Raw genomic sequence first — 15,616 nt, 5'->3', positions numbered from 1 at the left:
CCAATCTTTTCTGAGAACTTTCTTCTCTAATACCAGTCTATGGGATGACTGATTTAAGTAGACCCTAGCCAAAGCTGGGCCAGATTCCCTATCATGGGAACTCTGGAATCAGAAAGGTGGTGTCATTCTGTCTCTGTTAGGAAATGAAGTAAAGTTGGAGCCAGTTCAATTATATTTGGTTGTATACCAACCCATGTAGAGAAAATCTGCTCTATAGAAGCAGAGGTGAGAATAACCCCATTTTCCTGATATCTTCTCTAATTCCTGTTTTAGATCCTGCAAGGGTTGGTTGAACTTCCAGCCCTTGGATTATAGTAGACTTGTTACATATTATTGCTCCCAGATACTCTTCGTATTATTACTGATTGGCGACTTACAATAAAAAGAATCACAATTAAGAAAAAGAGTTACAATGTAATGAGATGATACCTGAACATAAACCTGCATTAATTAGGTTATAAGCTTTCATTGTTTTAACAAAGGCCCAAATAAATAAGAAAGAACTTTATTTCTCTCTGTGTCAGTCTGAATATAAGCATTCCAGGGGGGTAATATGGCAGCTCTGAGGTGCTGAGGATCACCTCACTTAGCCTTCTGTTTTGCGGCTCCACCCTGGCTGTACTCTCGGGTTTTTTTTTTCTTTTAACAATGTATTTATTTATTTTAGAGAGAGAGCCCAAGAGGCCCTGAGCAGAGGGAGAGGGACAAAGAGAAATCTCCAGCAGACTCCCCACTAAGAAAGGAGCTGGACACAGAGCATGATCCCAGGACCCTGAGATCATCACCTGAGCCAAAATTAAGAGTCAGACGCTCAACCAGCTGAGCCACCCAGGTGCCCCTGTGGCTGCTGTCTTGTAATCTGAGATGCTTGCTTTAGCTCTTGCCACCTATCACCTCTTCAGACACTGGAGGAGAGAAAGGAACAGGGCAGGCATGCCTATTTCTTTTAATAGCTTAAGAATATATGATATGTATATATTCTCACATCCCATGAACTAGAACCAAGTCACAGAGTCAAACCCAGGTACTAAGGAGGTTGAGAAATATAGCCTTTGGCTGACTGGCCATGTGCTAATCTAAAATTTGATAATTCTGTTGCTAGAGGAAGAGGGGGAAATGCATACAGCCCACTCCCCTGATCAGCCAATTATACATGCTCAGCCTTCTTCCTATAGATAAAACACACGTGTCCCACATTCAAGTGAAACAACACAAAATCCCATCTGACCACTTCACTCAGTTCAAAATCTAGGATCTCTGTGACATACATTCCTCCATCAGGACACTCTGTGACTCTTTCATGTGAGCATCTTCTGAAAAACAAGTTATCTGTCCTCCCCACCTCCACTCACCAAAAACAGTGGTGAATTAGGAATGGGATCATAAGAATCCTCTTTCAGAAAAAGAGGGAAGGGGAGAGAAACAGCAATCATTGTCCTACAGCAATGGTGTAATGCGTGCTAAGGTGAAAGGCTCCCTGCCCTGGCGGTAAAGTTTGTTTCCCCTTTAGACCCCCACTCTGCAGGAGTCTCCTTCATCACCCTCTGTGGCTTTTGGCTCTGCCTCTGGAAGATTCTTCAATCAGTTATCCTTCATAACCACATCTGAAATGGTTTTGAAGTGCATGCTCCTGCCTAGGTTCAGTTGTGGGGTCCTGGGGATTGCTTTAGGGGTTGAAGAATTATAAGTTCTTGAAGATCAGTCTTGTGGATTCTTAATATATTTCTGGTATATTTCCTTCCACTCAGCTCCTCGATCAAGTAACCACAACCACACATGGTGTCTGGAAGGCCTGAAGAGCCTCCTCTTTTACTCACTGGCTGGTACATGGCTCCTATCCACACTCAAAATATTATGGTGGATATCACCTGAAGCCATGTGAAGCAACTGGCTTAGGTAGGAAAGCAACCAAACTTTATTAATCTGGCTCGCTCCTATTGACTGGTAAAGAGCACATGAGAAAGGTTTTACTAAACATCCTTAGTGGAAATGTATTCCATTTTACTCTGCTTTCAGACCTACCTCTTGCCTGGACTCATCCCTCTCCAGTCCTTGCCTGGACTTAGCTAAAGACAGAAAAAGCAATCAGTATATATATATAGATACAGATACAGATACAGATATAGATATAGATATAGATATAGATATAGATAATTGTGACTTTTCTCAAACACTCCTCCTAGAGCTATGAGCCTGATTGGCATGAGTCCTGCCTTCCAAGATATTTCAGGAGATATTTGTCTGAAACTAATATAGCTACTACCACATTCTTTCGGTCAGTGTTAACATAGTAGATATTTCTCTGTCTCTTTACTTGTAATCTGTCTTCATATTCAATCTTGTGGACAGCATATTGCTGGGTCTTGTTATTTTTATTTATTTATTTATTTTAAAAAAGATTTTATTTATTTATTTGACAGAGGTCACAAGTATGCAGAGAGGCAGGCGGGGGACAGGGGAAGCAGGCTGCTTGCTGAGCAAGGAGCCCAATGCGGGGCTTGATCCCAGAACCCTGGGTTCATGACCCGAGCCGAAGGCAGAGGCTTTAACCCACTGAGCCACCCAGGTGCCCCGGGTCTTGTTATTTTTATCTACTCTGATAGTCTCTCTCTTTTAATTGGTATATTTAGGCCATTCACATTTAAAGTGATTATTGATATACCTGAATTAATATATGCCATATTTATGACTTTTTTATTCACTGTTCTTGTTCTTTGTTTTTGTGTGTGGGTTGGGTTTTTTGTTCTTTGTTTTCCTTTGTTTTTTGGGTCTTCCACTCTTATTTTGCCTTCTCTGTTTTTAATTGAGCATTTTATATGATTCAGTTTTTCTCTCCTCTCTCAGTGTATCAGTTACACTTCTTTAAAACTTTTTTTTTTATTCATTGCCTTAGAGTTTACAATATATACTTACAACTAATTTAAGTCCACTTTTGAATAACATTATATCACTTCATGGGTAGTGCATGTACCATAGAATAGGGTATCTCTAATTCCTCCATCCCATCCCTTATGATATTGTTGTCATACAATTTACTTGTCCATAAGCTAGAATTGTACTATATATCATTGCTGTTACTATTCTGAACTGTTATCTGTTAGATCAGTTAAGAATAAAAAAAATAAATTATTTTATTTTACCTTCATTTATCAATGCTTCATTTCTGGACTCTCTTTATGTAGATCAGATTTTCTGAACTTTATCATTTTCCTTCTCTCTAAAGAACTTCTTTTGACATTTCTTACAAGGCAGGTATACTAGAGAAAAATTCCCTCAATTTTTGCTTGTCTGAAAAAGTCTTTATTTCTCCTTCACCTTTTTTTTTTTTTTAAGATTTTATGTATATTTATTTGTCAAAAAGAGAGCACGCACAAACAGGGGCAGCAGCAGGCAGGGGGAGAAGCAGGCTCCCTGCTGAGCAGGGAGCCCAATATGGGACTCTGTCCCAGGACCCTGGGATCATGACCTGAGCCGAAGGCAGCAGCTTAGCTGACTGAGCCATCCAGGCATCCCTCTCCTTCACATTTGAAAGTTAATTTTATTGGATGTAGAATTCTGTTGCTGGCTTTTTCTTTTAATGTTTTAAATATTTTACTCTCTTCTTGCTTGGATGGTTTCTGAAGAAAAGGCCAATGTAATTTTTATTCTTATTCCTTTATAGAGAAGGTGCTTTTTTCTCCCTTCTCTGGTTTCTTTCAAGATTTGCTCCTTGTCTTAGATTTTCTGCAGTTTGAATATAATATGCCTGTGTGTACACTTTTTGTTATTTATCCCTGTGGTATTCTCTGAGCTTCCTGAATCTGTGGTTTTGTGTCTCATAAATTTTGGAAAATTCTCAGCTATGATTATTTTAAGTCTTTTTTTTTCTTTTCTTTTCCTTCAGGTATTGCAGTCCTTATATGTTACACCTTTTGTAAGTGTCCCACAGTACTTGGATATTCTGTTCCATCTTGTTCATTCTTTCTTTTCTTCTCTTTGATTTTCAGTTTGGGAAGTTTCTACTCCTTTATCTTCAAGCTCACTGATTGTTTTTTCATGTGTAGTAGTCTATTGATGAGCCCATCATTTCTGCCACAGGTTTTGATTTCTAACGTTTTCTTTTGATTCTTAGAGTTTCCATCTCTCTGCTTTTATCATCCAGCTGTCCTTATGTTGTCTACCTTCTGTATTAGACTCCTTGACATATTATTCCTAGTTATTTAAAACTCCTAGTCTGAGAACTCCAAAATCTCTGCCAAATTTAGTACCCCCATTTTTAAAAAGTAAAAATAAAAAGAAATAGGTAAAATTCACTTTTTTTTGAGGGAGGAGGGGCAGAGGGAAAGAGAAAGATATTCTCAACCAGGCTCCACACCCAGTGTGCAGAGCCCAACTCTGGGCTTGATCTCATGAACCTGAGATCATTACCTGAGCTGAAATCAAGAGTTGGATGCTTAACTGACTAGGCCACTTAGGCACCCCTAATATTATCTGTAATAATATATTATTTGAGGCACCTGAGTGGCTCCGTCAATTAAGCATCTGACTCTTGATTTTAGCTTAGGTCATGATCTCAGGGTCATGGGGTCAAGGCCTGTGTGGGGCTCCATGCTCAGTGGGGAGGCTGCTAAAGATTCTCTCTCTCCCTCTCCATCTGCCCCTTCCCCCATTCATGCATTATCTCTAAAATAAATAAGTCTTCTAAAAAATAATAATACTGTATTTTTATTTAACGTAATATCAAAATGTTATCATTCAACATGTAATGAGATATATTTAATGATATTTAATATTATATGATATTTAAATTAAATGACATTTAATTATAATTGACTTAATTATAATTATAATTTAATTATATAATTTATAATTCATATATAATATATATAATATATACAATATTTTATAAATATTATATATATTATATACAAAATTATAAATTAAATGATATTTAATATTTTTTGTACTAGGTCTTTGAACCTCCATGTGTATTATTACTGTTATTTTTTTTAAGATTTCATTTTTAGGCAATCTCTACACCCAACATGAGGCTTGAACTCAAAACCCCAAGATCAAGTCTCATGCTCTGTTGACTGAGCCAGCCAGGCATCCCACACCCTCAGTGTGTATTATTAAGTTATAGCACATCTCAATTAGGAATAGTCATTTTGAGTGCTCCATGGCCACATGTGGCTGGTGGCTACCATGTTGGATAGCTCAGCTATAAGAACTCTCTATTTCTGATTCTTGCCATCTAAAACCACAAATTCTGGGATGAGATTGATTTTTTAAAATTATGGTAAAAAACATATACCACAAAAATTTACTATCTTAACCATTTTAAGTATATAAGTCAGTGGTGTTAAGTATACTAACATTGTGCAAGCAGTCTCCAGACCTCTTTTCGTGTTGCAAAACTGAAACTTTGTACCCATTAAATAACAACTCTATTTCCCTCTTCCCCCAACCCCTGGTAACCACCACCCTACTTCCTGTTTCTATGAATTTATCTACTTCAGATACCTCATATAAGTGGAGTCATACAGTATGTGTCTCAGAAGTGGGATTGCTCGATCATATGGTGTTCTATTTTTATTAATTTTTTGAGGAACCGCCATACTGTTTCTCATAACAGCTGCATTTCCACCAACAGCCACAAAGTTTCCAATTCTCCATATCCTTACCAATACTTTAATTTTCTAGGTTTTTAAAAATTATTTTATTTTATTTTTTAAAGATTTTATTCATTTATTTGACCCAGAGAGAGATCACAAGAAGTGAGGAGCAGCAGAGGGAGAGGGAGAAGCAGGCTCCCCGCAGAGCAGGGAGCCTGATGCGGGGCTCAATCCCAGGATCCTGGGATCATGACCCAAACTGAAGGCAGAGGCTTACCTAACTGAGCCACTCAGTTCCCCCTTGTTTTGTCTTTTAATTTTTAATAGTAGCCATCCTACTATAAGTGGGTAGAATGTGGTAAGAGGTGATATCTCCTTGTGATTTTGATTTGCATTCTATTATTTTTTCTTTTTTAAGGAGGTTCCATGCCTAATGTGGGGCTTGAATTCGTGACACTGAGATTGTGAGTCACATGCTCTACCACATGATCTACCGACTGAGCCAGCTAGTGTCCTTACCTTCTCTGATGATTAGTGATGTTAAGCAACTTTTCATACATTTGTTGGCCATTTGCCTATCATCTTTAGAAAAATGTGTATTCTAGTCATTTGCCCATTTTTTTAATAGAGTTTTTTGTTGTTGTTGAGTTGGAGACTTTTTATTTGCAGCAAATACAATCAGATGCATACAGGATAGTCTCAGGTAGAAGTTGGAAGTCATGTAGTTTTATGCATTATATTTAGCAACACATAAGGTCGACATAAAGGAAAAAGGATCAAAGAAAGGATACAAGCCAACAACAACAATGACAAAAAAAACAAAGTAGAAAGCACTCTTCTGACCCAGGACAAACATGGCCTTCTATGCGGCTGAATTGCAGTTCTGGTTGCCAAAGGTCAATGAAGAGGTAATTAAACTCAATAAGGCCCAGAGATCTGTGGAATAGGGAACCAACTACAGAAGTACAATCTAGTCACCATTTTCATCAGTATTTCCCTATAGCACTTTAAGTATTTAAGACATCTGGAATATAGGGCGCCTGGGTGGCTCAGTGGGTTAAGACATCTGGAATATATTTTGTTATTTAATCTAATTTTGTTTTTTTCCAAATGGTTATCCAGTTCTCAACATCACTGACTGGATAACTCATTCTGTCATTCATCCTAATTTGAGAAGCTACCTTCGTTTTTTAAATATGTTTAAATCTTAAATGAATCTGAGACTGTTTCTCGTTTACCTGGTCTACTCCATTATTTTATTTATTCTTGTACCACAGAATTACATTATTTTAACTATTGTAGCTTTATAATATCTGAAGGAAAGTGTCTATTAATTGATTACCACTATTCATTCCTACTTCTTCATTATAGTAATAATTCCTCATCCTCAGTTTTAGTGGAACATGTATCTGTGGCTGGGAGCTATAGATGACAGCTTGCCTTGCAGACTGGTGTGGTCACATGACCAGGATGAAGCCTACAGTGGATGGAAATGAAGTGTGCAGCTTCATCTCCTTATAGACAAGGGTCATCTCCTTATAGACAAATCTACTTGTCCTGGACTCTCCTGTGGTCTAGAATATGGACGTGGAGGTTAGCCAGCTTCTACCAAGTGGAAAAGGATATAAACCCAAATAATAGCAGCATGAGGTGAAAGAAATCTTCTAGTTCCTGAATAACTGGAGTACGCTTCATCATAACACTGAAACACTTACCTCGAGACAGTTTGGGGAGATTTAAGAACCCTTCTATTTTATACACGAACAGACATTTCTGCAAAGAAGATATCCAAATGGCCAACGGACTCATGAAAAAGTCTTCAACATCATTCAGCATTAGGGAAATACAAATCAAAACCACAGTGAGATACCACCTCACACCCGTCAGAATGGCTAAAATTAACAAGTCAGAAAACGGCAAGGTGTTAGCGAGGATGCTTAGAAAGGGGAACCCTCCTACACTATTGGTGGGAATGCAAGCTGGTACAGCCACTCTGGAAAACAGTATGGAGGTTCCTCAAAAAGTTGAAAATAGAGCTATGCTATGACACAGCAATTGCATTACTGGGTATTTACCCTAAAGATACAAATGTAGTGATCCATAGGGGCATGTGTACCGCAATGTTTATAGCAGCAATCTCCATAATAGCCAAACTATGGAAAGAACCTAGATGTCCATCAACAGATGAATGGATAAGGATGTGGTATGTACACACACACACACACACATACACACGAATACTATGCAGCCATCAAAAAAACCTAGATTTTTCCATTTGCAACAATGTGGATGGAATTAGAGGGTATTTTGCTAAGCGAAATAAGTCAATCAGAGAAAAACAATTATTGTATGATCTTACTGATATGAGGAATTTGGAAACAAGATGGAGGATCATAGGGGAAGGGAGGGAAAAAATGAAACAAGACAAAACCAGAGAGGGAGACAAACCATAAGAGACTCTTAATCTCAGGAAACAAACTGAGGGTTGCTGGAGGGGAGGGGTTTGGGAGGGATGGGGTGGCTGGGTGATGGACATTGGGGAGGGTATGTGCTATGGTGAGTGCTGTGAATTCTGTAAGACTGATGAATCACAGACCTGTACCCCTGAAACAAATAATACATTATATGTTAATTAAAAAAAACCCTTTTATTGTATTTGAGCCCAATAGTGTGTGTCTCTTTGCCAAAACCTAATTAACAAATGGCTGTTAAGAGTGACTATTTTTCCTATTCCAAATGTAATGTACGTCAACTGTAGAAAATTCAGAATTCAGTGAGCAAAAAGAAGAAATACACAATGTTTCTTTATAATTACACAATGACACAATTATTACAGAATTGAGTATTTGGGGGTATATATTTCTATTGTCTGTGGTGACTTCTATAGTGATATATAAATATACAGATAGACAATAGATATTTATAATCACATAGTTATATAGAAATGAATGTATATTCATATAACATAAATGGATTACACTCCATATGTTGAGTTGTAATATATTTTTTGTACCTAACGGTGCATATGGTGAACTTTCCCATGTTATGAAATATTCCTCTGGATATAGTATAATTTATTTAACAAACCATTTATTGTTGGACATCTAGATTCTACAGATTTTTAACCATCATAAATAATGTTGAAATAAAGACTTTTATAGAAATGTATTTGTGTTCATCCATGATGACAGGATAAATTCCAAAAAGTGAGATTTCTTGGTCAAGGAATATGTAAAATTCTATTATTTATTTATTTATTTATTTATTTATTTATTTGCAGGCACTGTCAAGTTGCCCTTTTGAAGGAATATGGAAGTGTTGAGTAGAAGAGTATCACTTCTCTTTAGTCTTTCTGACATTAGGTATGGTGAGTTTTTAATTAACAAAACAATCTCGCTAATTCTTCTTTTTTGCTGTTGTTTTCAAAGATATTTTAAAGAGAAGTTGGGAGAGACTTCGATGGTGTTATGTTGGTAAAAGGAAACTGGGGCCTTAAATAAGATGGGGTCTTGAGGCCTAAAGAAGACGCAGAGAAAGGCCACCTCTTTATTTAATTTCATTGGTAGAGCCAAGAGACCATTATTGGAAGCAGTGTTGCAAGGAAGTGCCAAATAAGATCCCAGGGTACACAGGATCACCAGTCCAACTGGGGCTAGAGTTGGAGATAAAGCTTGGCTACAAAGCCAGGAAACTGGTAGGAGATGATAGAGGAAAAAGTCTGAAGCATGAGGATCATGCTAGAGTGGCGTGGAACATGCTAGAACAGGAGAGAATAGTTCATGAATTAGTATGGTTGAGAGTATCAACTTTAGACTCAGACTGTCTTGGTGCACTTTGTGTCAGGGATTCTTGTTTCCATTACTGCAGCTGACTATAGCATCATATGTACTCATGTCCACTCAGGGTATGAGGCTTCAGGAACATTTAAGAGATGATAATTATTTAACATCTTACTATAATATGACCAGTTCCAGGGCGCCTGGGTGGCTCAGTGGGTTAAAGTCTCTGCCTTCAGCTCAGGTCATGATCCCATGGTCCTAGGATCGAGCCCCACATCGGGCTCTCTGCTCAGTGCAGAGCCTGCTTCCTTTCCTCTCTCTGCCTGCCTCTCTGCCACCTTGTGATCTCTGTCAAATAAATAATCTTAAAACAAAAACAAAAACAAAAAAACCTTTTATAATATGACCAGTTCAGTGCAGCATGAAACAAAAATAGGGGAAAGAACTTTTGGAAAGGAGTAGATAAAATTCACATTTTGCATAAGTGATATGTCTGTGTGTTTAGAAAACCTAAGGGAACTAATTAAGTGCTCAGTAATGAACTGAGTGACCCTGGGCCTGTTACTTCATCTCACTGAACCTCAAGTTTTTCATTTATAACTTAGGATAATAATGATAAATAACAACAGGGTTACTGTGAAGATTCAACAGGAAAATATATATAAATACACGGTATAGTGCCTGACATTTGGCAACTGTTCAATACTAGTATAATTTTATCATTTTTTATTGCTATTTTTATTATGGCAACTATAGGACAGATTTTTAGGTCAGTAACTTTTCTGTATATCATCTGTAATGTATATCATCTGTAAACAGCTAAAATATGATGGAGAGAAGTCTCTTTTATAGTAGGAAAAAAAGCTTATAAAATTCTTTACAAAAAACACACTAGACTCTATGAGGAAAACTCCAAAATATACTCAGAGAAAAATAATAATTTGACTAAGTGAATGAAACTACCATCTTCCTGAACAAGAAAACTCCATATTCTAACAATCAGGTTTAACAAAATTCCAGTTAAATCTCAATTCAAATTTTGGGACAGAATTTTACTTAATGATTCTAAACTTATCTCATTGTTAGAATGAGTGGCAAACAAGATGAGCTTTGAGGAGTAGTTAGCAGACTTGATTGCATTAAGAGCCAGGTCTTGAAGAATAAAAATGTTCACCTGCCACATTTTTCTTTCTCTCTCTCTCTCTTTTTAAAGATTTTGTTTTTAAGTGATCTTGATACCCAAAGTGGGGCTGGAACTTAAAATCCTGAGATCAAGAGTCTCTTGTCTATGGACTGATCTAGCCAGGCACCCCCACATTTTTCTCTTTCAACATGAAAATAGTTATACTGATTCCATGGAAAAAAAAAAACTCTTACTCTGTCTATTCTATTAAAGAATGCCAATAAGAAAATAAGCGTTTCTTTTTAGTCCTTTTTTTTTTTCTTTTTAGTCCTTATTACTTATCTTATTACCTTATTACTATCTGGGGATATTGAAAAATTAGGGATTTTTTTATTCCTACATTTCTGAGTTCACCAAGTGACATATAATACCATCTCTTTTTTCACACTCGGAAAAAACCTTGCAAGGTAGGTTTTATTTATTATCAGCTTTACATTTTTTTTTTAAGATTTTATTTATTTATTTGAGAGAGAGAGAGAGCACAAACAGGAGGAGTGGCAGAGGGAGGAGAAGAAGAAGCAGACTCCCAGCAGGGAGCCCCACACTGGGCTGGATCCTAGGACCCTGGGATCATGAGCTGAGCCGAAGGCAGATGCTTAACCAACTGAGCCACCCAGATGCCCCTATCAGCTCTACTTTATAGAGGGAAAAACAGATTACTCACCCAAGAAAACTTGACAAAGCCAAAGAGTGAGTCAGTGGTAAAGGCCAGAGTTAGTCCACTCCATTGACTATAACATTCCCTGTGAATCTAATGAGCTAGATCCCGTGCCAGGTAACAGGGATGCAGACCTCGCATACCTGGGTCCTTCCTGACCCGGGTTCCTCCTACCTCTGCTGGTAAGGGCAAGGTGAGCCCCATGCAACAATCTGAGCACCTTGCTCCCTTGGTGAAGAACGTTCTCTTCCACCAGGTCCTGGTCTTTCCCAGCTGAGGCAAATCCTTGTTGTCCTAGAGACTTCTTTCTCCCTTGTAACAGATAGAATGTTTTTTAATGATTCCTGGCTTGTGTTTCCTCACGATAAGCTGGTTTCTGTTTCCTGAATCCTTTCCACTCCGGGGGCAAGGGCAGGAGTCACCTCCGGAAGAAAGAGGATATGGTGAAGGGGAATGTTCTGTCACACAGGAAGGGGAAGGGCAAAGTCTGCCCTTCTTCTTACGGTCATTGCAGACCAGAGTGGAGCTGGAGGTATGAGAGTGCCAGGTTAGGTGTGTTCCGATGTTCTTTTTGGGGTCCAAGATAAGGTCACACAGTATGGTTGGGACAGAGAATTGAGTATGTTTTCCTAAACCGCTGTTGATTCTCAAGAAGTGGTACCAGACCCTCCCGCAGGTGAGTTTCATGGATTGGGGAAGATGCAGAAGGGGTTGACTTGAGAACTGGGAGCCTTGTGGGTTCCAAAGGGGCAAAAGTGGGAGGACCTCGCAGCAGAGGCTGGGGTGTACCCACTGGGCAAGGACACAGTTCGAGGGTGAGGTATAGCTCAGAGGAGGTGACTGTAGGAGAGAGAGCCCGCTGGACACTTGACCAAGCCCTAAACTACTCTAGCAGCAAACTTATACCAAACACACATGGGACCTTGCCATGTTTTAATCACAAGGCCAGCAGCCGCCTGGACAGTGCACCATCCAAGCACCTTTTATCTGAAAGACATCAAGAAGATACATAAGTCCTGCCCATCTTCCCAGAGCAAAGAAGAAGGGGTGGATGAGACAACATTTACAAGATGGAGTATTTTATCTAAAGGCATTTACTCAACCAAATAATTTTTTATCAGCCCTAACGGGAAGCTGAATTTTGGACCAGTTGCTTACACTGAAACAAACCTGCATAAATGGGAAAAAAATAGAAATAATGTGAAGAAACGAAATCAAGCTTCCCTCTTGATACCTGAGAAAGGAAGAGGGTGGAGTAGAAGAGGGATATCTGCTTGCAAATGAGCAAGCAAAGGGAACAAACTTGAAATTGTTTTCACGCATTTGAATTGTATAATTTTACAACCTTGCTGCATTCTATATCTTCCATGTTGTAGGAACTGAAAGGTTGCATTTAAAATCAAGTGGGCCTTTGGGAGCCATGGATTTCAGAATGATTATCACTATCTCTAAAGAAATTAATTACAGCAAAATAGCAGTTGCCACTGTGGCTACTGACAGATTTCTTCTGCATATGCAATTTAATACAAATTGTGTTTTGGGGAGGGACACCTGGGTGGCTCAGTTGGTTGAGCATCTGATTTTTTACCTCAGCTTGGGTCTTGATCTCAGGGTTGTGATTTCAAGCTCCACCTGGGCATGGACACTACTTTAAAAAAAATTGAGGGGGAAAAAGAGTGCTCAAAATGAAAAAAAAAAAAATAAATAAATAAAGCTACCTCATCAGGATAACTGACCATAGCTTTCCTGGCCAATCTATAAAAATATGTCTGTGTCATCCTCAGTCAGTATTTAAGCAAATTAAATGAACTCTTTTGAGACTGTATTCTTCTCTATTCTAGACAATAAACCTTTGTGTTTTTATAATAGTCTAGAATTTACCTTTTCTATCTGATGCAAAAAGTTAATCTTGTGACACGGGGGGAGATGTATTAGTATCTCCATTTTGCAAGTCTAGAAATGGTGTTGAGATTTCCCTTGGTGTTGAGATTCCATATTGAATATTCCATAACTTGGGACAGTATCCCCACGTTTGCCCCCACACCTTTACATTTTATGGATCCTATCAGGTATTATAACAGTGCCCACGGAAAACAGCCCCATGTTGGTGTTATATGGGTCTAAGATTCTAACCCAACTGAGAATCATTTTGGAGGAAGCCTGTGTGCGGTGTTTTAATCTTATAAAACTGATTAGAGGAAAAAGGAAAGAAACCTATCCTAAAGCACCTAAACATAGAAACTTCTTTTGTATCCCAGGTGTGGCTTCCACAGACCAAACAGTGATGCTGTATTGGTCTGACAGAACCTTCAGTTGAGTGATGTCTGTCTGAAATGTCTCCAGATGATTTTTGTACTGTGAAATAAAGCCAAACTCTGGAAACAAACAAACAAAATGTCCTAGGATTGCTTATGGCTGTAGAGCCATCAAGCAGGTGAGAGAAATAATGTGCAAACCCAGGCCTTCTGATCTCTAGTCCAGTGTTTTTTTTATAGCACCAGTGATTTCCAGGGCGTTATTTCTGGAACCTTCTTCCTCCCAAAACATGAGACATGACAGGATCAGCTACCCTGATTTGAGTGGGAATGAGGTGGAATCCAGAGTCCTGGCTACTCCTTCCCAGTCCCTGGAGCACCTCTATGGAGGTGTCTCTGCAGCACCCCAGGACTCCACTGAAAACCACTGCCCTGTGCCACGCTACTCCCAAACCACTTCAACCTCCCCCATTTCCAGCTATAATTACATGGTGTTGAGAACAGAGAGCCTGACATCAACCTGTGAGACAAGTAATTTTGGGCACAGAGTAAATCACAAAAATGACAGTATGGTGAGAAGAAACATGCCAACTGAATTTAAAGATAGAGACATGGTTTAATTGCTCCTCTTACAATATACCATCATTACTGTCTGCTCAAGTGCTTTGGGGCAATTCATTGCTGAGATATTGTGACTTTCCATGATGCAAACATTCAGCTGCCCAGTCAGAACTGAGACGCATGAGGACGAGTCTCCTATAGCAAACATCCGTTACCCATTAAGGCTGTGTGCCCCACATCTGAATGAGAAAGCGGGGGTGGTCAGGAGAGGAAATTCTGCAGAAGGTGGCAGTGGCAAGACCGCCAACCCACTCTGAGCTGGTTCTCCTTCAGTTTGGCCGCATATGAACTCTGTACAGCAGTCCAAAGGATGATGCCAATGAGGAGAGGGCCTTTTGTCAGAAACTCTGTGCTAATCCAGCCATTTTTAAAGCTGCCTCACAAGAAAGGAGAGACTTGGGGCTCTTCACACAATTGGTGACCCCATGCCTGAACAAAGAGTTTTGCAAAGGAACTCTTTGTAGGAGGACTCTGTCCCACCTTGTGTATACCACCTCTGCAAACATAATTTTTAAGGTTTTCATCATTGGAACACATTCTGTAAGTTGGAAAAAAAAAAAGAATTGTAGAGAAGGGTTAATAACAAAAAGCAGTCCCTACTCCCAAGAGGGAAAATTATTTTTAACTCTTCTAGTCACTTCTGTTTTTATTTTTATGGTAATTGCCTCATGTCTTTAAATAATATACTAGCATTGCTATTTCTTGATGTAGTATTTTCTGAAATTATCTGTTGAGTCCGTAGTATGAAAGATGAAAATTTAGCTTGGCTCTACCTCTTCCCCAGCCTCTTTCCCAATAGATTTGTGTTCTTGTTTTTTTTTTTTTTTTTTGAAGTTTTTATTTTAGTTCCAGTTAGTTAATATACAGGGTTATATTAGTTTCAGGTGTAGAATATAGTGATTCAGCAGTTCTGTACATCACCTTTTGCTCATCATGACAAGTCACTCCTTAGTCCCCATCACCTGTTTTACCCTCTCCCTATTGCCTACCCCTCTGGTAACCATCAGTTTGTTCTTTATAATTAAGAGCCTATTTCTGAGTTCATCTCTCTCTTTCTCTTTGCTTATTTGTTTTCTTTCTTTTTTTAAGATTTTATTTATCAGAGAGAGAGTGAGAGAGAAAAGGAGGGAGCAGGGGGAGGGGGAAGGAGAAGCAGACTCCCCACTGAGCAGAGTCCACAGTGTGGTCAATCTTGAGCCCAAGGCAGGTGCTTGGCCAACTGAGCCACCCAGGTGTCCATTTGTTTTGTTTCTTAAATTCCACATATGAGTAAAATCATATGGCATTTATCTTTCTCTGACTGACTTATTTCACTTAGGATAAGACACTCTAGCTCCATCCATGTTGTTACAAATGGCAAGATTTTGTTCCTTTTCAAAGATTTTATTCATTTATTTTAGAGAGAAAGAGCAAGAGTGAATGGGGGGGGCAGAGGGAGAGAGAAAATCTGAAGCAGATTCTGCATGGAGCATGGAGCCTAACACAGGGCTCAGTCTCAAAACCCTGAGGTCATGACCTGAGCCAAA

At 38.8% G+C, this 15,616-nt stretch overlaps 1 long non-coding RNA gene across 1 annotated transcript in view; it reads left to right on the top strand.

Moving 5' to 3' along the window:
- Positions 1–1,705: 1,705 nt before the first annotated feature.
- The window catches only part of LOC125082398 (uncharacterized), a 54,171-nt gene continuing 40,260 nt past the window's right edge, over positions 1,706–15,616 (top strand). The window contains exons 1-3 of the long non-coding RNA XR_007121963.1: positions 1,706–1,896; positions 8,875–8,956; positions 13,473–13,648. This is a non-coding gene — a long non-coding RNA (uncharacterized LOC125082398). The remainder of the gene's footprint in view (positions 1,897–8,874; positions 8,957–13,472; positions 13,649–15,616) is intronic.

This window comes from Lutra lutra, chromosome 12 (genome assembly GCF_902655055.1).
Source record: "Lutra lutra chromosome 12, mLutLut1.2, whole genome shotgun sequence".
NCBI lineage: Eukaryota > Metazoa > Chordata > Mammalia > Carnivora > Mustelidae > Lutra > Lutra lutra.
Note: the sequence above shows the minus strand (reverse complement) of the source record. Positions and strands in the feature narration are given on the sequence as shown.